This window comes from Ursus americanus, chromosome 25, assembly GCF_024610735.1.
Source record: "Ursus americanus isolate L20-20 chromosome 25, mUrsAme1.1.p, whole genome shotgun sequence".
Taxonomy (NCBI): Eukaryota; Metazoa; Chordata; class Mammalia; order Carnivora; family Ursidae; genus Ursus; species Ursus americanus.
Window position 1 is genome coordinate 44,872,820 of NC_142151.1, and position 22,234 is coordinate 44,895,053.

The 22,234-nt window shown below is 57.5% G+C and overlaps 1 long non-coding RNA gene across 1 annotated transcript; it reads right to left on the bottom strand.

Moving 5' to 3' along the window:
- Positions 1-7,503: 7,503 nt before the first annotated feature.
- LOC148107824 (uncharacterized) lies at positions 7,504-9,754 on the bottom strand. Its single transcript, XR_015721699.1, has 2 exons — positions 8,223-9,754; positions 7,504-8,009 (listed from the first exon to the last, which is right to left on the bottom strand). It is a non-coding gene; the product is annotated as an uncharacterized LOC148107824 (long non-coding RNA).
- Between the last annotated feature and the right edge of the window lie 12,480 nt (positions 9,755-22,234).

Sequence of the window (22,234 nt, forward strand, 5' to 3'; positions counted from 1 at the left end):
AAATTGGCCCCCAAGTTGAGGGAAGTTGACAAAGAATGGTGTGAGGATGGCTGGCCTGACACAGGACAGAGCCCCAACCTGGGGAGGGGCAGTGTTTTGCTCTATGCCTGTTGCAGAGAGAGGATTTAGAAACAAAGGAAGAGAGAAAAAAGGTCAAGGAAACAGCACAAAGGACTGGAAAATTTTTGAACAAAGATAAAAGATGAGTGGGGGTAGAAAAGATTTGAAAAAGCCCCAACACTGGGGACGGAGGAAGGGCCTCCAGGAGGGTGGGTGGGAGAGAGGTGAACATGAAGAAATTTTGATAAAGAACAGAACGAAGAAGCAGAACTCATTTGTTTTGTGAGAGGGGAAAAAGAAGGGAAGGAAAGAGAAAACAAAGGAATGAAAGAGGAAGCTACAAAGCAAAGGAACTGGGAAGGAAAAAAGTAAAAGAGAAAAGAAACAGAAGGGAGACAGGAAAGGGGGAAAGGCAGAAGGGAAGGAAGAAGATGGAAAGAAAGCAGGAAAGGTGGGGGCAGAAAGAAAGCAAAAGAAAGGAAAAAATGAGAAATAAAGAAAGAGGAAAGAAAGGAGAGCAGGAAACCGGAAACCGGGTTAACCGAAAGGGGATCCCGATTCAGAGGAGGGAGGGAGGAGGGGGAAAGAGGTGGGAAAGAGGCCCGCTGTGGCAGAGCTGGGGCACCCCCTAGGCTACCTTGACCTTGCCCCCCCCCCCGGGGTGGGGGGGTTCACACCAGCCCTCTGCCACCGGCTTCTCTGAGAAGCAGCTGCCCCGGCTGGAGAAGGACTTCCTCCTGCATCCGTACCTGCCTCCAGCCCAGCGCAGGGGCCTTGAGCCTCAGCAGGTCGAGATCCGGTTCCAAAACCAGAACAGGGAGCCCAAGAGACGTTTAGAGAGGGACGGGTGGGCACAGGGCCGGCTCCGTCTGCTCACCCACGGCCCCAAGCGCCTCACGCGGACCCTGAGCACAGCGTCTGCTGCGGGGCCGCCTTGTTCCGCTGCTCGGGCTGGACCTCAGTGTGATCATAGGTCAGCCGGGTCCTTTGTGCTGCAGGGTTCTTCTGCCATTTTGGGCAGCCTGTCTGTATTTGTGCAGGTGGGAGAGGGGTGAAGAGAAGGCCTGCCCTCCCCCCCAAGGGCTCATTTTCTTCATTGGTGAGGAGAAAACTCCTCCTTCGCCCTTCTTATCTCCATCCATGCCCCAGAAAACCTCCTTCCAGAGCTGGGGGTTTCTCTCCACCACAAAGGGTTGTATTCATCTGTAAAAGGCCTGGTTGAGGTTTTCCAGGGCTGAAGGAGCCAGAGAAGGAAGTCCTTCTTGGAAGAGAACGAGGACACTTCCGATAGGGCAAGTGGACTCTAGCTTTGCAGGACACCGCACTGAAGTTACGTGGCAAGGGGGCTTTAGATTCAGCTGCACAGGAGTGAGCCGGGGGTGACTGTGTGTCTGGAGCCCGTTGGGCCTGCACCCCCGGGCCCTGTTCGTGTGCTTCCGGGGACAGATGCCCAGTTTGACTCAGGGGGCCTTGCTTCTTTACTTTTCTTTTCTTTTCTCTCCGTCTTTCCTTCCCTCTCCCTTTCCCTTTCCCTTTCCTTTCCTTTTTTTTCCGGAAGGTTTCTTAAAGCCAGTTAGGTAACTGCTTTGTTTCCCAGCAGTGCAAAGGGCAAAGTCACTGAGATGGGCCTGATCTCAAAGGGCAGCACAGGCCTTGGGGATGGGCTGGAGGGCCCTCGAACAACCAGCTGCCTAGCAAGCCTTGCACTTCCTCTCAGGCCCTGGGTCCAGCGCTTTCCAGCACTGCGCTTCTAACTTCCACGCCCCTTTCTCTCAAGCTGCTTTTTATCTTCACCCATCTTTCTTTCTCCCTCTTTCTCTCTTGCTCCCTTCCCTCCTCCTTCCTGTCTTTCTGTTCTCTCTTTGCCTCATCATCGAGCCCAAGCTGGGGCCCTTGTGCTGTCTTTGTACCCTGGAGGCTTTGCTCTGAGACCTTCAGGCCGGCTAACACGAGGCCTGCCTCAGGAGCTCGTAATGTGGATGCAGATATGGGAAGGAGGTGAGGGTCAAAATGGGGAGTCAGCCTGGTAATCAGGTGCAGGAAACCAACTGGTTTTCTCCAGCAGTCCTGACCATCGCCATCACTTCCCCGTGGCTCATCCCAGAAAATCTTTTCCCACCTCCTCCACCTGCTGGCCTGCCCCTGGCCACGGGGGTGGAGTTGCTGGTGCCCCCAAGGCCATTCTCTCCCAGGGTGAGCAAGGGCCTGCAGGAGCTCCCCTTGCCTCAGCGGGGCAGGGGTGCTGGGGCGGGGGGAGGTCGGTGATGCCAGGTCAAAGCCTCCAACTAGGAAGGAAGCAAAGCCTATCTCGCTATTCCTGATGCATTTCGGGGTCCTCTTTCCCTCGGATGGAGAGGCTGGTCGGCTCTTGGCTCTTGGCTGTCTCTCTGAGGAATACGCCTGTTTAGCCGGGCCCACAGCCCTCCACATCTGCTCAGCAAAGAAGGGAGATCTCTCATTCCAGGCCTTGGTGAAAGGGACACTGACTATGTGCCCAAAGCAGCTTCCTTGCCTCAACTGGCCCCTCAGGGCAGGAGGGAACCTACTTCTCTTGGCAGGATCCGGAATCTCAGCCGGCAGAGCCGACAGCTGCAGCCCATGCCGGAGCCTGACTCTGGAAGGAGCTTCTGCCCTGGGCTCTCCCTGCTGCCTCGGTCCCTGCTCAATTCGGTGTGTTGTGGTTTTCTCCCTTTTTCCCAGGTGGTGGGGGACAGGGAAATAAACTGGTCCTCCACTTCCCCCTTGTCCTTCCGCGTGCCCCCACCCAGCCTCAATGCAGTGATGCTAATCAGCTGCCGCTGCCGCTTCCAGCCCAGCCCGCTCCTAAGCGACTCAGTGAATTCAGATTCTCTTCTGGGCGGGAGGGAGGACAGATGCTCCCTCCTCAGTCCTCCCTTGCTCACTGATCCATTTTGAAGGCGGGGGGGGGGGGGGTCAAAGTTGAGAGCAGACTGTTTCGGTTGGTATAAGATTAGCATTTTTAAAAATCATACCCAAGGCCCAGATTTCACACATCGAGGAGTAGGCGGTCTTGGGGCGCCGGGCGGGCTCAGTAGGTGGAGCGTGAGAATCTTGATCTCAGGGTCGTGAGTTCGAGCCCACACTGGACATAGAACTTCATGTGAAAAAAAAAAAAGGAATAGGAAGTGTTTACCCAGACCCACACCTCGCCTCTGGCCTTTCAAACCAGTGATGATATAAAGGCTTGTGGAGGTGAAGGAATAGAAGGGAAATAGGCAATTTCCTCCGTCTCCCCAGGCAGCCGCATGAGCGGCTCATTCCACTAACATTTATTTAGTACCTACTACGTGGGACACCTCACCTCAGTCTGTCCTGACCGTCAGGAGCAATCCCTGCCACTAAGAAGCTTCAGTGTGTGTGGACGGATATACAAATAAATCAATGGAAAAGAAAGTCTGGATTCAGCTGATTTTGACGGCAGCCTTCCATGTGCCTGGTCTGAGCGCCCGTCTGGCCCGCCCCCGCTACCCACACCCCGCTGGCTGCAAAACAGGACTGCCCTGGGTCTCGTTTGCTCCCCGCACTGGAAGAATATCAGAATGGGGGCAAGAAATGTGCCCTGGGCTTGGCAGACCGGAAAGCCCCAAAATAAAGGGTTCGGGATGGTCGGCAAAGGGGCCCTCCAAAGGTCCCTTCCCACCCTCGAGATGTGCCCCGTCGCTGCGCGGGGTGACGTGTTTCTCTGGGTTGCCCAGCAGGCTTAGGGTTTGTGTCGGTGTCATCCCGTGCCTGAAGGTGACAGCAAGGGTGTGTGTATGCAGGTGAGCTGAAGGCGGGTGTACCAGAGTTCCTGCACCAGGCTCGCGGGTACGGGAGCAGGTGTGCGTGTGTGTGCGCATGCTCGGGGGGGCTGCACACGGATCTGAACACATCCCCGCATACGTGACCCCCTGTGTACGCCACAGTGTGTGTACCCGCTGAATTATTGTAAAATTACCCTGACCCTTACACCAGCCTCGGCCCTTCTCCCCCGACCCCTCGACCTCTGGGGTGCCTGAGGAAAGAGCTGACCCGGTCACTGCCTCCCCCAGTCAATGAGTCTCTCTCCATTAGCATAAAACATGAATCTGCTGGCAGCTTGACAAATTATAACTAGCAGCCAGAGTTTTGCCAACTGGCTGGCTTGGGCGCTGTCTATTTATCATTGAAAATGGTAAATCATAAGAATCCAGATGACTTAATTATTCAAATCCACCCAGGACCCAGAGAAGCTGCAGTCCCGTCAGTCTCCGCCCTGAGCTCAGGGAAAGGGCAAGAGGACGGTGCTGGAAGCTTGGGGGCTGGGAGACGCAGGGTCCATGGCGACCCCTCTCCTCTGCCGGGCAAGCCCGTGTGTCTCTGCAGCCCCTCCCCTCCCTGCCCGCCTGCCAGTGTCCCCAGCAGAAGCCAAGCCGATTGTTTTGGCCACGGCCCTCCCAAGGCGCTCCCTTCCCCACCTGGGGCTGCCTGCCTGCCCCCGGCCCCCTAGCTCACAGGGGCGGTTCTCCCTTCCCCACCTGGGGCTGCCTGCCTGCCCCCGGCCCCCTAGCTCACAGGGCGGTTCTCTGCCTCTCTCTGTGTGGGTCCCTGTTAGCTTGCTCTCTCTTTCTCTTCCAGTGCCTTCATTTTCTTTCTCCTCTTTCTCGCATTCTTTTCGCCGCCCCCTCTTTCTCTCCCGGCTCCTGCAGATGGATCCTGACCTCCCCCCATCACTTCTCGGATGGAGGTTTGCCCGCGTTCCTGACCCCATTGTTCGCCCTGCCCCGGAGGTGCCCGCTCGGGACCCCCACGCACCCACACTGCACACCCCTACCCCAGCGCCTGAGTCCTGTGAGGTTTGCCTTTGCTCCTGGGAACCACATGGAAACACAAGCATCACGGATGACCTTGGCCTGCGCGGCCCTTCACGCCCGCCCGCAGACACCTAACCTTCCTTCTGTGGTTTCGGAGCCCCACTCTGCACCGCTGGGCAGCCAGCAGACAGGCTATAACAGATCTGCCCCAGCAGGAGGCAGGACTGTGTCCCAAGAAGGCCCGCCCCGGGGCTGTCCACCACCCCCCGCCCCCCCCCAACACGGAACCACCTCACACCCGCGCAGAGGGATCACTCAGTAGGAGTTTCCCAGAAACAGAAAATCTGTTTGCAGAACAAATCCTACATCCAAAGGTCTTCACACTGAGCTTCTGGGGTCCCTTTGATTTCTGGGTCCTTTCATCTTTGTGTCCTCACAATCCAGGGTAAATATGCGCTGTTATTTCTTCCAGTCCCGGACCCCAAGGGAAGGGGGTGCTCTCCTGAGCCCCCAGCGGGGGGTGGTGCCGGGTCCACACCTTCATGGGGTTCATGCTGGAGGAGAATGTGGGCGGTGAGGGGGGTCACTGCAGCCCCTCTCTTTGCCTGGCGTCCTGACTTATTCTTTCGGGGGCTTGTTCTCTCTGTGAGGGCCCTGGAGCCCCAGCCCCAGACGCTCCTCAGAGCCCACTTCTGTGTCTGCAGACGCTTGTCCGTTTGGTTCGGAGCGGCTGCGTCAGCCTCTGCGTGTTTGTCCCCACACTTTCAGGAGTCCTTATGCTGAAACAACAAGTGACAATGTCCCCACCAACAGGACACCTGAGGAAACAGTCCTCTCCCCACAATTCCATTTTAAGGCCTCTGAGCAACGCTGCTCTCAATAAAATATCGGCCTTGCCGAATCATCAAACTCTAAAGAGGGAGCGACTCGTTTCTGCTACTGAAAGTGCGTAAGTTCTTCCTTGAGTCTAGCCTTCTTTTCCTTTCTGGGTGGAGTATGGGGGTGTTCAGGAATCCGGGGGGACTCCCGCCTCCTCCGAGAGAACATCTATGGCATATAGGGGACCCTGGGCTCGTCCCCACCGCTAAAACCCGCGTCCCTTCCCTCTTCCCTCCCTCCCCACCTTTCCCAGCCAGGTTCTTATTTGACCACAAGGGCAGGGGCGAGGGGTAAGCAGGAGTGGAGAAGATCAAGATTCAAAAGCAGGCCAGCAGCTGGACGCCAGGGAGATCAATAAGGCAGATAGATTGGAGACAGGTTTCTCCCACTTCTATTTTTTCTGCTGGCTCAGCGCCCCCGCCCCAGCTCTTACGAGCAGGTGGGGGACAGAGCCCAGCCCTGGCCTCTCTCTGCCCTTCTAACTCAAACAGGTCCCTAATCCCTGGGTAGAGGGTAAACAGCCTCAGAACACCACCCGGATTAACCACAGAAATGCCACTAATGTATTTCGGGCACTGTTCCCTCCCCACCCCCACCCCCACCCCCACCCCATGTTACTAATTAGCCCAACAGCTTGGGAGAAGCTCGGGAAGAGCAGCTAAGAATGCCCCTATGCAGACCCTGCAAGCCCAGCTCTGAGCTCTGGACAGTGTCTCTGGAGCCAGACCCGCTGATGGTGGCAGAGGGATTCCCGCCCCTCCCCACTCACTGACTCCCAAACCAGCTCAAAGGGAGACAGAGGCTTTTTTTCTCTGTACCCCTCCCCGAATACCTCTGTCTCCCCTTGGCTGTTCACAGCTGGGAGGCAGGTGGGAGATAAGAGGGAGAGCGGAGTCGGCTCCGGAAATCAAACGACCCAATAAAAAATTAATTGTCTAATTAAAACCATGAGGAAGCCCCTTGCCAGAGTTTGGCTCTGAGTCGTCAGGGCTATAAAGGGTGGGAAAATGAGTCTCTGCTCCTAATAAATTCCTGATTTGCAGCTTGGTCTATCAGCGAAGGAGCGCTGAGCGTTCTGCCTGGCTAGAGCTCCTGGAGGTCATTCCATCCTCCCTCTGCCCCCAGCCCAGGCGAGCACACCCACGGCCACCTCCACTCACCCACCTCAAGCCCAGGGAGAGGAGTCTCTCCGAACGGCCAGAGAAGCCTGTTCAGGGAGGCAAGCGTTCCTGAGACTCAGGCCCCTGATCTGGTGCTCCTGGTCTTTCTCCAGGAATGGAAACTTCCTGGAAACTTCTCCAGCTAGACAGGTCTTCGTTGAAGCGAACTAATAATTGTTACAAACAGGTCTGCTCTGTAGATTCATTTTGACCTCACGCCCGCCATTCTTGTGGAAACTACATTTTTACCTAATTCACAACCCAGCCGGTTCCCTCCCTTAGACTTTAGTGCTGATTTTTGCAGGTGAATGACAGGCAACCAAGCTAAGAAATTTAATCTTCCCCACACTAAAGGGCTGAGCACACTCTGCCTAGTTGGCCAAATCTTCTGGAAGAACGAACACAGAGCTAGTCCAGAGAGGAGTGCGGAGCTAGGCAACTCTCGGGTGTTGATGGGGATCCAAACCTTCTCCCCGAATAATTGTACCAAATCTTCCCTTCGGTCTGCCCAATGCCTCTACTCCCATCCTTCCTTGGCAAAAGCCAATGCGTTATATACCGTCAGAGGCATTAATCTGCAAGAGCGGGAGGAGGAAAGGAAGGGGTTAGCATACAGTCTTCCACGTAATACTTTATTTTATTATATAGAATACAATTCTGGATATAATATCTGTGATCCGCTTTTTAAACAAACCCAGGAGAACAAAGTTGTTCTCAGAAGGACATAAACTTATCCCATCCGTACCTCTATCAATTACAACACTTCTGCGAAGTCTCCGTGTAAGATGGACTTTCTACCTGTTCTACAAAATATTCAAGACGACTCTTATTACCTATGAGTCATTTCTGACTGCCCCCCAAAAGCAAAGGATAAAGGTCCGTCACCAATAGCACAATCGAGAAACTGAGTCTCACACGCTGAGGACAATCCCGAAGGAGGAGTGAGGGACACTTGTTGGCCGAGGGGCTCTCCCTGCAGGGTGACTGTCGGAGTCGGCGCCCCTTCTGAGCCCTTCTCCGCAGCCACATCGGCAGCATCGTCTTCATCATTCCTCAGGGTCCTTCCTTCGTTCATCTGGTGATTCTCTTTCATCCCAAACAGTGAACTAAGCTTTCCCTACGAAGAAGAAAAACAAAAGGACACAAATTCCTGAGCCCTGTCTGGCTCAGGATCCCATTTCAGATTTCAGCAAGGTCCCATGCACAAGTGGGCCAGTGGTGGCCCGACCTTCCCGCTTCCAAGAGCCCCAAACCTAGAGACTGGAGTACAGACCCTGATGCGGGTTCACCTCATACCCACTGGGGGGCCAGGCCCCCCCCGGGTGCTTACATAGGGGTGATCCTTTTCAGTACGGGGCTCCCGGGCAGTTTCCTTCCCTGATGGATGGAATCGGTCATTTCTTGTCCCTGCTACCTGGTCTGAGACGGCGCACTCCTCCGTGGTCCCATTGTTCCGGGAGAAGCTCCGGTTCCCTGAGGACTTCTCGTGAGGACTCAACTTCGGAGGTCATTTGGTCCATCTCTGTGTCTCTGGAAAAAGCCTCCTTTGACTATCCCCAGTCCTCAGGTGGACCAGCTTGGGCTGCTACACAGAACCCTGAGCGCAGAAGGGCAGGACAGTGACCCGCCATCCCCCAATTTGCAAGGGGAGAGTGGCGTGGGGGGGCACCCCGCGTTCTGAATTCTCTGTGACTCGCAGCACCTGGAGTCGTGCTCTAGGAATGCAGTGCAAGCTGGTTCCAGAGCTGCGTCGGCCTGCCACCCTGCCGCCCGGGGACGCCCGGGACTCCGCAGCCTCACAGCATTCAAGGGTGAAACACCTACCTTCTGACAACTCATCTGTCAACACCTGGCCCCCAAGAAAGGGCTCAAAGGCGAGACCCTCCCTGCCTCACTGATGGCTGAGAGATCTAGGCTCAGCACACAGCTCACCAATCTTCTCTCCTCAACTTCAAAGGCAGCTCCAGCCCCGGGGAGGACCTCGAGGGTATGGCGCAAAGCTGATCTGACCCGAACTTGGCACCGGGCGATGTTGCCTGAGCCCAGGTGACGCTGGGCCTAGGAATCACAGGGAGACATAAGATCCCATCTGGCCTACAGTTTGGGGAGGGTTGGGAGCAGGTAATGGGGGGGTGGGTACAATCCTCGAAGTGCAGAGGAATGTTTACTGTTCCCCAGCCCCTCCTAGACAGAAGAGCTGCCAGGCTCGCACATGGGCCCTCGCCCGCAGGCAACGCTGCTCTGGCCTCCTCACCTCTGTAATCCTGTCCCGTCTGGACCCCCTCGTTCACCCTCTGCCCAGCCCTCCGTCTGTCCTTCCAGCCTCTTTCATTCTCTCCTCTCCCAGAGTCTTTCTGAATAAAACCTACTGACCTCTGTCATTTCCACAACATCCCCCTCAAGCATTCACTCAGCCTGCAGGCTTCCAGGCCCCCGTGTCCTCCCCTCACTGGGGACAGGAGCCCCTTCAGGTGTCCTATTCACCCCATGATGCCAGGACATCCCCGACTCAGCAGCTCATAGATGCTCTCCTGTCAGAGCCCCAGATCAAAGACTGAGACACCAGCCTTCAGAGGACAAGGGCAGCCAGTCAAGAGCCAACCTATCTTGACTGAACTCCTTCTTCATGCTGGCGCCGTGGGCCACAGAAAGAGTAGGGGTAAAGAATCCAGTCCCAAAGAACACTGGGTCATGTGACAAAAAAAAAAAAGACATATCCATCCCAGATTTTTAAAAATAAAATAAACCTGAGCACAAAGGTGAACTTTATGGACAATAAATTTCAGAGGTGGGAGAAAAAGCTGTCAACTAGAATCCTCCCAAAAGACTCCCGGAGGAGGTCAGCTGGGAGCTAGGAGGCCCTCAGAGGCCTCCAGGATGCTGAAGAATCATCACGTGGGTTGCCTCTGTTTCCCCCACCACACCGGCCACTGGGGAATGGGCTCCAGCTGGGAGCTGGAGCAGGGGAACGTCCCTGAGCACGCGCTGTCTGCCCGGCGCTGTCCCAGGCACCAGGAACACGGGAAGACTAAGGGAGTCTGTGCCTTCAAGGTGCTGTCAGCCTAGATGGGGAAAGAAATTGTAAATAGATCTTTATAAAGCAGTGTGGGAAGGACCAACACTACGGGGACACCCAGGCGTCACCAGAGCACCACGAACACTCCTAAACCTCCCTGGGGAAGGGGAGAGGTGAGGGGTAGGAAAGGCATCCTGAAATGGGGCCAGTGTAGACAAAGTGCATGGTACCCTTCTTCTCCCTGCACTCCACCCCATGCAAGGTCACCTTCCCCCTTGGCTTGCAAACCTAGGTCACCGTGGGCTGTCCACATCCCATCACACTCTCCCACATCCTCTAGGCAGGTTACTCCAGTCTGAACCCGGATGGGGGCTCTGGGGTGCCTGCCAGCCCGTCTGCCCCTTGGTCCACTCGCCCCGCCAGCATGATGGCCGGGGGCTCTCTGGTTCCCGGGCCCGGAAGAACGCTGGGCAATAGAGAGGGGAGACCCTATCGACCCGTCGAATCACATGCTCTGCGGCCTCCCTCCTTCACGCCTTTGGGGAAGAGGGCCCTGCTTCCTCCTTTCTCGCCATCTGTGACCCAGTGCCCACCTCCCACCGCCGCAGCTGCTTCCTCTCCCCCACCTTGGAAGAGCGCCCCCTCCCTTCAGATCTCCCTCCACAGGGGCTGGGGGTGGGGGGAGGCAGCCTCTGGCCCGATCTTCCTTGGCCTAGGCAGGCTATTTTGGAAATGAGAAACCCCCTTTGCCCTTTCCGCCCCTCTGGGGAGCACCCTCCCTCCCCTCTCCACATTCCCCAGAAGTTCTCAGACCGAGATCCATCCTGCGTGCAGTTATGTGGTGAAATCAGCGCTTTCCTGCCCTCCAGGCGCCGAAGCTGGGAAGCGAGCCTACTCAAACCTTTGATGTAGGCACGTTTTAAAAGGCCCACCTGTCCCCTGTCTCTCCCCAGCCCCCAGCCTGAACTGCTGGAGCCCCTCATCACAGCTTTAAATCGCAGGCTCCCCCGTAACCCGGCCAGGATCGGGTCACACACACCCTCTCCCGCTGGGGGTAATCAAACCCAACCCATGCTCACTCAGGGACATCTGTCTCCAGTGAATAAGGAGCGATCCCAAAGTCGAGGGGTTCTGTGACACTTGAAAGCTTCGAGCAGGAAGATGTGCAATTTCTCTTGGAGCAGGGCCTGTGGGGAGGGCCGCTGGGAAGCCCTCGTTTGATGTTGTGCTTTCATGGCTGGGGTTACATCCAGATGTTCCCCACTTGTGGGATTTTCTCCTCCGGAGGGAGGGGCCTGGCTGTGAAGACATTCCCATCATGTGCACATTTGGATCTGGGCCGGCTGGGTGGGGGTGCTCTTCTAGCTGAGATCATTCTCCGCTCCCACCCGCCCTGCCCTTTCCCCCAGGATCACGTCCCGTTCCCTTCACATTCGAAGAAGAGAAGATGGCGCTCCCGGCAAGGGGCATTCCTAGCACCTTGCAGGTTTGCTGTGTCGCTGTCTAGAAATGACTCTGCCTCTCTGTTCTTCTGGCTCCTTAAGACGAAGCTGAATTTGGTGCCCAAAGATGGTTCATTCCCAGATCATGAAAAGAATAGGAGAGCGAGTTCAAGAACCAGATTTCTGGCCAAGGAACAAAGAATCCTGTAAGAAATTGTGAGGGGAATTCGTGTGGATGAGTCAGGGCTCTGGAAAGAGGAAGTGGTCATCCCTCTTCGGGGTCAGTCCTACAAGGGCCGAAGTAACCCTTTCCAGACACACAGACCCCTCTGCTCCTCGGAACTTGAGAAGGTTATGACCGTCCCTCCCAAGAGCTTCACTAAAACCTGGGATCTTTCCTTCGACGTTAGGAGTCTTCCGACGTTCCTCCTGCTGTCCAGGCTCAGGGACCAGGCTCACTGTCCCAGGAGGTGGCCTCCCCCGGGGAAAGTCCGTCAGTCACAATCAGTGGTCCTCTAAAGCCCCTTGGCATCCTTCTAGACACTTCTGTCTTCTGGATTCAGAAGAAGGGCTGCCAACTCCATCAGAAATCAGGTTGCGCCTGGAGCTGTGCCGGAGGGCACCGAAACACTCCTTGAATCCTTGCCCGCACCGCAGAGGTCACGGCCTACACCGGACATGTGGATGTTGAGTGACGGAGACTGGGCAGACAAATGAAACTCCAAGCCTTGCCTGACGAAGGCGCTAGCCTACAAGTGGACCCTAAAGGACTCACATCAGCCCCAAGAGTGGGTTAAGTGGACTATTTTAGAAGGAGGGGACTGTGTGGGGAGAGACAAGTGTGGGAAGCTTCTTGTAGGAAGAGGAGATTTGGGGGAGACAAGAGAGGTGGGGGGAGCCACTGAGTGGATGACGAGGGCCCAGTGCTGGGGAGACCCAAGAGAGACAAGCCAGTGGGAGAAGAGAGCACTGCTTCCGTCAATAGCCCAGAGGGAAGGGAGAGCATGGGGAAGGAAGGCGGAGGATGGGAAAAGCCCCACGGGCTGTCCCACCTGGAGAAATTGAGCGCCATTCCCAGCTCCCCTTGCTCTGTGTAACATCAGAAAAATGCACGTTTGGGGGATCAGCTTTTCCCCTGGAGGCCCTGAGGGTCAGTTCTCAGGCCCCCTCTTCCCTAAGACTTGGATGCAGTCAAGCCCAGATGGGTCAGGTCATGATGGCGATGGGGCTGGGTGGCATAGGGTCTCCTCGGCTTGAATTTTTTCTTATTCCCCTAAGTCTTCTCTCTCTTAGGCAATAATTTCTCATTTCACTTGGTCTTATATACCCCATATGTCTCTCGCTCAGAGAACTAAGAAACACTCCATCATTCTTAAGCTGGGCCTTGCCACCTGCAAGCCCCTCCCCTCCCACACATATGTTCACACAACTGGGGCAAGTGGTAAGCTTCCCCGTGGCCCCCTCCAGCCCCTCTCCCCCACTACCCTTCTCAGCTTTCGGACTACAATTAGAGCCTTCTCTCCAGCTGGGGGGTGGCAGGGGCATGGTCAGGGATCCTCACAGCTGGATAGCAGCTGGAAGAGCCCCACCTGTTCTGTGCACTCAGAGGGGACAGAAGAGGTGCTGGGAAATCGTGGCTAGGGGAGCTCATGCAGGGGGATTCTGCACGTGGTCTGCTCTGGTCTGGGGTGCGGGGAGGTGTCCTGGGTCTCTCTGAGCCACTGACGGTGTGGGCATCAGTCTGCTCGGGGCATCTGAAGACTCTTCTTCCCCACCTCCTCTCCTCTGCCTCTCCCGCTCCTTGTTACTGTGGGATCTCAGCGAGGACACACCTGTCACATGTGCTGCCCTCATCCCGCCTGCGACTTCCACTTCCCTACACCCTTTCGCCCATGCCCGAATCACCGCCCCGCAGGCTTGCTGGAGTCTGACCAAACTCTCTACTCCAGAGGCAGACCGGTCGCCAACTCCCACTGCTGCTGTGAATGGAGAAACTGAGACAGGACCAGAAAAACCATCCCCCCCATTTTTTCTCCTCTGCACCCCAGGCCCTTTCCCAGAGTCCCCACTCCCAGGATGACATGAAGAACCTGACGGGGGAAAGGCCCTCCTGGGAAGTCATGCCTCCCATTCTCTCACGCACGCATGGAAACGTGAGGGCTTCCCCCAGACGTGAGGGCTTCCCCCAGACGTGAGGGCTTCCCCCAGACGTGAGGGCTTCCCCCAGACATGAGGCCCCCCAGACATGAGGGCTTCCCCCAGACGTGAGGCCCCCCCAGACATGAGGGCTTCCCCCAGACGTGAGGGCTTCCCCCAGACGTGAGGGCTTCCCCCAGACGTGAGGCCCCCCAGACATGAGGGCTTCCCCCAGACGTGAGGGCTTCCCCCAGACGTGAGGCCCCCCCAGACGTGAGGGCTTCCCCCAGACGTGAGGGCTTCCCCCAGACGTGAGGGCTCCCCCAGACGTGAGGGCTTCCCCCAGACGTGAGGGCCCCCCAGACGTGAGGGCTCCCCCAGACGTGAGGGCTTCCCCCAGACGTGAGGGCCCCCCACAGCTGCCGCTCATCCTCCCCATCAGCCCCATTCCTGCAGAGGCAGAGCTGTTTGGGCAAGCCTGACGCCCAGCACTGGGCTAAGAAGTCCGGGCAGGAGGGCAGAAGGGAGAGACACGTCCTCAGTGTTTCCTGCAGACGCACGAGGCTAGAGGGCGGCGAGCAGACCCACTGGAAACCTCCCCAGGCGGCTCGCGGGGCCGTCAGACTCACGGGAGCTCATAAACAAGTTCATGGCCAGTAAGCAATCGCGCGGAGCACCCACTATGTGCCTGGCTGGATTCTGTCGGGGAAGGGGGGAAAGAAGGGCCATTTCACGAGTCTTACGCTCCATAGCCCACACTGACCCCAGAGGTACCTTTTACAAATACCAGAGATGGCCATGCTTGCACAAAACCCCATCACCTTACCTTCAGCTCGGCTCAGACACCCAAGCCAGAGAAGAAAGCACTTCCCTGAGTGTGGGTTGTCGTGCCATTAGCAAGATCATCAGACACGGAGGCCTCTCTTCTTGGAAGGCGGTGAAGCGGGAGACCCCATGGTGCGGAGCCAGGGGTGGGGTGAGTCTCCCGTCTTCACGAAGACGGGGTGGCTGACTCGACACCTCAAGACCCTACCCAGGACGAAGCAGGGATGTGGTTCTGGTAGAGGGATGTGAGGACCAGGGACACACAGCAGGACAGACAGACGGATGGAGGGACAGGAGGAGTGCGGAGGGGCAGCAGGGTGGGGGAGATGAATGGTCTCGGCCGGACTGATGGATGGCAGCTGAGGTTTGTTTACTGGCAGCCCCCGGCCCGCCATCGCCGGGGGAGAGGAATGGCGGCTGGCACATCAGAGGGCTCTTAGGGAAGCTCATGGAGATGATTTAGATGGGAATGAATCAGCTCCGTATGGATTAAGTGTCCCCGCAAATCCCAGGATCTTACAGATGAGGGGACGGGGCAAGGGCACTGAGGGGAGGGGGGGGCGGGGGCAGCGTGGAGCTGGTGCAGAGAACCCCGGGCCTGGAGCCAGGTGCAGGGGGCCCTGGGAGGGCAGCGGCGGGCCAGCCGGATACCTCTGTCCGCACCGTGTCTCTCAGGCCTGGTACAGGCTTGAGGAAAAGACCCTGTCTGTTGGAGGGCCCTCTCTGGGGAGTTTCTGTCCATCTCCCCTTACCTCTGTCTCTCTTTCTCTCTTTCATGTGCCTTTCCATCTTTGCTCTTCGGACCCTCCCCCTCCTTCTCTGTGCTCTGTTCCAGTCTCTCTCCTTCCACACTCCCCTCTCCTCCTGCCCCCTCTCTCTGCTGCGCTGCCCCCTTCACTGGAGGTGTGAATGACAGAGAGCTGCCCGCAGGTCCTGTGCGCTCCAGCCCTCTGCTGGGCCCTCCCTCTGGATTCAGGGGCAGCAACCCCCTTCCCTCGGAGCCCTCAGGCTTGGAGTTGTCCCAGAACCACAAAGGTGGTTTTTTGACTACAGAAAGTTCTTTCTCTTCCCTTCTGCCCACCCTGCCCTCAGCCCTCCATTCTCCCAGTGCCAGAGGAAGCTGGGATCGGGGCGCCCAGCTCAGCAGGCAAGGACAGGCTGGGCAGACCACGCATTCCTGGGCCACCGGAGGCAGTGGCCATCTGCTGACTGGGGGGCTCCTGGAGGCACCGTCTCCTCCCATGCCCCGTGCGGAGGGCCCCGGAGCTGACTGTGGTTATGAAGCCGGCTGCCATGTGCACGACCTGGATCAGAGCACGGGGTAGTCATATATGACAATCGTTTGAAATATCACAGCTGCTCTCCCCCCACCCCCACTGGTGATCTATGGGCTGCGTGCCCTGTAAAAATTATTTATCGGGGCCTCAGAGTGTCCTGATTTAGTGCCGCTGCCTCTGGGGCCGAGGGGCCTGCCTGTCCGCCGGAGCCTAAGCGTTAAACGACGCTAAAAAGTTAAACGGCCAACGTTGGGGGCTCACTCGAGGAGGCGCCATAAAGCTGTCGGAGCCGCTTAAATCAGGAGCGAGGATTCCCCGGGACATCTTCTCACCATATGCCGCCAGCCAAGAAGGCTCTCCTCGCCCCTCCGGGCTCACCCAAACCCGGCAGCCCACACAGGGCAGGGGGCACCGGGGCCAGGCCGGGGCCAGAGCAGTGAAGAGGGTCAAGGCTGACCTCTCCTCCGGACCCTCCCTCAGCATCACCAGGCCCGGGGCCCAAGAGCGTAAGGGAGCACACCACCCAGCCCTGCGCCCCTGGCCAGGGCTTTCCTGGTTCACTCCGGGTGTTTAAAGACTTCCGTCAAGAGGCCACGTGACTCTCTGTCCCACGGCCCTTGTGGGACAACACTCTCCTCGTCTCTCCCTCCGTCCCCCTTTCTGTGCAGGGAACCCCTGCAACTCAGTGCCTTCCTGCTTGCGCCCTGTGTGAGCCGGTCTGTGGTGTGCACCACTGCCCCCCACACCCACCTGCAGGGCTCCCTGAAGAACACCAGCAGACACCCCGCGGGCCCACGCGGCGCTCGGACTCGCAGGCGGTTTTCCAGGCCGAAGCCCAGTCCATGCTGCCACCGCCCGGCCACCGAGCAAGAGGGAGGCGGGTCTCCGCAGGCTGTCTATCATGGCTTCTTTCAGCAGCAGTAAAACTTGCCTCTTAAACCTCCGCTTGGGTCCCTAATATTTGCCTGGCTATATATCTTCGGTGATATATGGACAGAAATTGCTCGTAAACGGCTATAAAACCTCTTAGTTGAGCCGAGGAGGAGGTGCGCGAGTGTGGGCACGGCCCAGGCTGCGGGAGGCTCGGAAGCTGAGCCGCTCCACTGAGCACCCCAAACTTGACCCCAGACCCCGGGGATGAGGGGCTGGGTGTGGGACCCTCAGGGGAAGAATGGAGGAAGGAGGCCCAGGGGAAGTTCTGCACGCGGCTTGGGAAGGATTCGGAGGCTCTCTCACCTGGTTGCCCCAGAGACGGGCTGTGCGGCTTTAGGTAAGTCACTCAGGAGCCCTGTACCCTGGTTCCCATCATCTGTGAGGAGAATGACCCCCCCCCAGCTCCCTCGTTAAGTTTCCTCAAATGAGGAAAGGCCTAGAAAATTCATCAGTGCTTTGTAAACAAAAGAGGCTGCAGAGATTGGATGCTGCCCCCAGATGAGATGGGGTCTTGTGAAGGCCTGCTACATGCTGGATTCTTAACCTAATTGTTTCTAACCCTGACGACACCCTGCTTGTAGATACTGCTGTCACCATGTCCCAGACGCCAAACCTGGGGTTCACAGAGGTGCACACAGGTCCTCAGTGCCAGGGACTGACAGCGCCCTTTCCACACATGAGCGTGAAATCCTGGCCCCGGGAGGGTAACAGGTAAGATGCCAGGGGGATTTCCATCAAAGAGGTAGGAGACACTAGGACAGATGGTTTCTCTCCCATTCCCTCCCCTTCCCCAGAGTGCGGGCCTCTCCCTCAGACATTTCTGTTGCAGTCCCAGCAGGGCCCAAGAGCCAAGGGGTTCCCTCAGGATATTCCCAGTCACTATACCCCCTCATCCAGAGAAATAGCTCCCCAAGTGGAACGGGAGACCTGGGGCTTTGTGGGAGGCCAGTGCCCTCTACCCAGGAGACACTAGTCTTGGGTGGCCCAGGGGATGAATGGCCTTCGTGGGGGCAAGTCAGCAGGTATGGATCCCTGACAGCCACAGTCCCAGAGCCCCTGGCCCAACCCCCAGCTATTCCTTCTGGTCACCCCCCAGCCCTCCTCTTCCCCTACCCTCTGACCTCTCTGGTGAGCCCATGCTCTCCCTCTCCCACAGCATCCCCCTGACAGCCCCTGACTGTCCCCTCCCCCTTCCTCCCTCCCAGGCAGCGTCCCTCCAGCCCCTAGCTGCCTCTTTCCTCCACCAGGAGCCCTGCTTCTCTTCCTCTCCAAGTCCCTTCAACCCCTGCTTGTCCCTTGTGGTTGCCCACCCTTTCCCTCCCTTGTGGTGTCCCCCCAGCTCCTGGGTGCCCCTTCCTTCCATGACCCCCCGTTCTCCTAGTGTCCCTCTGCTCTCTTCCCACCTGCCCTCCAGGACTCTCAGCCCCTGTCCCGCCCTTTGTCCCCCTCCAGTGACAAACCAGGACAACAGTAGGAAGGCCACCCTTCTGCCCCACAACTCCCCTTCCTTGGTGGCTCCCACCCCCAACCCCACTTTTCTTTAAGTTTCCAAATCAACCTTCCTCCAATAATAATGATAAAGCAGGAAGCCGGGCCGGAGGACAGTGCAAATTTTTCTTCTTGACACGGAGTTTCCGATTAAAGGCAAAGGGACATAAATCCTCCTGCGTAATTGCTGTGCTCCAGCTCAGAGCCACTAGGAAGGGAGGCTCCCGCCCCCTCTGCCCCTGCCCCTGGGAGCCCCACCCCCATCCTGAGCAGGGCTGGGTCCCCAGAGCCTGGGGCTCGGCTGGGAAGGGGGAAGGGAACGGTGTGGCACGGACCGTGGCCCATGGCCACCCCTGGCAGCCCCTCAACGCTTCACGTCGAGAGGATGCTTTATATTTTGGCAAAGCTTCTCAGCATCATGATCTCAACGGATTCTTATGAGGACTTTGAAGATGACTAAACAAGTATCAGATGGAGGGAGGGGGTGTGAGAGGTCAGCGGGAGGAGGAAAGGCCCTCCCTCCCCTCGTGGAGGGGCAGGCTGGTGGCAGAGCTGGGCCGGAGTGGTGTCCTGGCCCCGTCCGAGCTTGCTCTCTCACATAAAAAGGAGGGTTGACACTGCCCAAAGCCATGAAATCAGGGCCTAAACAGCCCCCTCCCCATCTTATCACCCAGCAGAGAAGCTTCTGTAAAACTCCAGAGTGCTTGATGTTCTTATCCCCCAAGATGAGAGAAAGAAGACACTAGAAGTGCGTGTGAATTGCTCAAGGTGGAGAGCTCAGGGGCAGAGGCTGGAGTCTAACATCTACACTCTTGCGTTCTCCACACGGTCTGACACACAGAGATACCAGCCTCTGGCCAGGACCCCTGCCTCCCGGCCTTCCAAGTAACCCTCACCCCCTGGGAGAGCCCCCCACTCCACCCCTCCCTTCTCCAATCCTGCTGCCCACTCTCCCCCTCCAGGAGGCCCTCCCAACATGAAGGCCTTGGTTCTGCTTTCCTCTGTTTCTCCCTGCTCTGAAGAACCGCCCCCCAGCTCGTGCTAAGTCAGCTCCTGGGTGTGACTCTCCTCGTTCAGGCACGAGGGCAAGGGGCCTGTGCACCCTCCCTCTGAGCCGCCAGGCCCCACCCTCCAGCCCTCTTCCCCTCTCAGACCCAACCAGATATGTGTATGGAGATATCAGACATGGCTCCCACGGTCCTGGGAAGCCAGCAGTCCCCCTTCGGTGGAAACTGCCGCAAGAGCCCTAGGATACCCACATCAGGCACAAACTACCATGGCTTCCAGGGTTCCCTGGCCCCCCAGACCCTCTCCCCAGCATCCCAGGTGAGGGAGGCCTTCGGCTAGAACCGAGGGAAAGTCACATCCTCATTCTGCTTTCCCATCTCTGAGTAGAATTGGGCCCACGCGATTCCGGCAGGGCCTCCCCAGGTCTAACCTCTAGGTCTCCTGCTTGAGCTCCTTGGAGATTGTGACAAGGTGGCAGACTACTGGGTCTGTCTAGCAGACCCTGGCCGATATCCCCCAAGCCACCCCCAACCCACCTCCAGTGCCGGGCACCTGCCCTCCCGCAGCAAAACTGAGTACGGAACAAGGTCCAGTGAGGTCGCCGGAGTCTTCAGGAAGAATGTCCTGTCTGGGTCAGGAAAAAACGAGGGGGAGGGGCAGGGTGAGGAGTGAGGCCAGCTTGGGAGGCTCAGATGCCCCGGCAGGGGGCCTGGGCTGAGGCTCCTGAGCCTCGCTTGGGCGGGCACTGTAGCCCAGCCTGGACCGGGTAGTTCTGGGTGTTACTAGAGGGCTTGTGGGGGCTGGTTCTGATGCTGGTGTAGGGTTTTGGGGATTACTGTAGGGTTGCCCTAGGGATTACGGTAGGGTTTCCAGGGCATCATGGTAGTGTTCCTCTGGGATTTCTATGGGGTTAGTCTTAAAGGCCAGAAGCCTGTGCTTCTAACCTGGGCCCAGGGAGGGGAGAAAGCTAAGTTCATAAAAGAAAGCCAAGGGGTGGAGAGGACAGAGGAGGGCCTGGCCCCCAGGAGAGGGGGTAATCTGACATTGCAGGGCAGTGAGGCTAGCTCCACCACATCTTGGTCTTCCCAAACCCTGACCAACAACCTCATTTGTTGACAGCGAGGGGCTGGGAGGGGAGAAGGGTCCTTGCTCCCCTGGGAGTGGCTGCCCGCCGGAGACTGTGCATGCCCTTGGCTTTCTGTAGGGAAGAAGGAGCAGAGAAAGAGGCCTAGACAGCAGGATGGTCCTCCTGGGTGCATGCCCTCAGGAACAGCCAGACTCTGGTCTCCAACCTCAATCTTAGAGCCCTACCTGGGGGCCGCTTAGGCAGGGGAGAATCTGGAGGGGAAAAGACACAGACCCTTCTCTCTGGAGACCCCAGTTTTCCAGGGTGACAGACCCTCGTCCTAGACCCAGATAAATAAATGGAGAATTATTCTTGCAGCCTAATCATGGAAAACTTCCCCAGAGATGGCAGTATGGGGCAATCTTTGGGCAGACAGGTGGGACGGGAGGGGTCCTGAGCCGAGCAGGCCGAGGGCTGTTTCAGAGGTGAACAGGAATGAGGGTGCGTTCCAGCCCCAGAGACTGGGGGCAGGGAAGGACGGCTTGCTCACTCTCGTGTCCATCACTCACTCGGCAAATACTTGCAAGGGCAGCCGCGTGTCAGGCATGGCCCAAGGAGACACAGATGAATTAGAGAGGCGGGAACAGCAACTGGAGAGGCTCTCAGAAACTGAGTTCCTCCCCCCAAAATATTAGCGTCAGCGTGTAGCCTCTGCTAGGTCCCTGCTAGCTAAACTCCTACCTCCAGGCCTCTCTAATCCCAAAGAAATCCATCAGCCATAATTCTTGCTTCCTTCTTCCCCAGGGTTCCAACCCTGCCCCAGCCCTGGCCCTGGGGCTCCTGCCTCTCAAATGTGCCCCTGCTCTTTCCCTCTGGGCAGACTGGGAGCGTCTTCAGGCCACAGCTACAGCAAGAGGGGCTGGGGCTAGACATACCGAGCGCCTCGCCAGCAGAACGGAGGAAGGTGCTGAGGGCTCCGGGGGGCCAAGGAAGAGACGTGTGAGTATGGGAGTCCGAGCCTGAGACCCTCAGCCTGAGTCTGCATGGTGCCGCGAGAGGCATCATTCATCTGCCCAGGGGTGGAGATGGGGCAGGGGGGACGGAATGAAAAACACCCACAGCCCATTAACCTACTTTTGCAACTTCATTAAAACAGAGTCTCCGACACGTCGCCATAAATTGTCTTCTGAGGAGGAAGCCGATCCAACATCGAGTCCGAGCAGCAAAGCCTCTGAGAAGAGGCTGGAATAACCAGGGTGGAAGGGACGTGGTGTGTGGGGGAGGGGTGCCCCTGGGGCTTTGCAAGCCTGAGCCAGCTCAGCTGTCCCTCCGGAGCTCCTAAGCGGGCACCCCACGGGGGCAGGGGCAGGAGGGCCTTTTCTACAGTATGGTCCGGTTGCTGCCCGATCAAGAGCCCTCGAACTCCCTGGAGTCCCTCTTAACAAACCTAAAAGCTCCTCTCCATCTTTCAAAGCCTCTTTCAAGAAGCCCATTGTGGCCCAAAGCCCCCTCCTCCAGGGTGTGTGCTCAACATGGTACTCACAGCACTGAGGACAGGGGACCCCGGCCGCCTCCGGACAGCCTAAGACCCCCGCTGCCCTGGCTGAGCAGGCAGCCTGGCCCAGGGTCCGTGGGGCTGGACTCCCACTCCCCAGCTGACTGAGCTGGGTCCAGTCCTCACGCAAGGAGTGACTGAGTGCCCAGGCCCGGGAGAGGGACCGCCAGGGTTCCAGTCGTGCCTTTGCCACCGAAGGACCTCAGCCAGCTAATTTAACCTCCCGTGCCTTAGTGTTCTCACGGGAATAATTACACCTCATAAAGTGAATCTTACATGGGGTGACCCGTGGAAAATGCGTAGCACTTAAGACCTGCACAACCTGGGGGCCAATAACCACGGGCTATTGTCATCATTACGTACTTCTTTGTCCAGGTGAGGAAATGAAAGCCCAGAGAGGGGAACTGATTTGGGTCAGAATCCCAGCTCAGATTTCCTTTGACCAAATTCAAGGATCTTCTCCAACACATCCCCTCTGGGCCTCAGTTTCTTCCTTTGTAAAATGAAGGGATTCGGGTAGACCGTTAAGGTTTCCAACATCATCATTATCATCCTCGCCTTAGAACTTCTTTCCAAAGCAACCTAACTCAGAATCC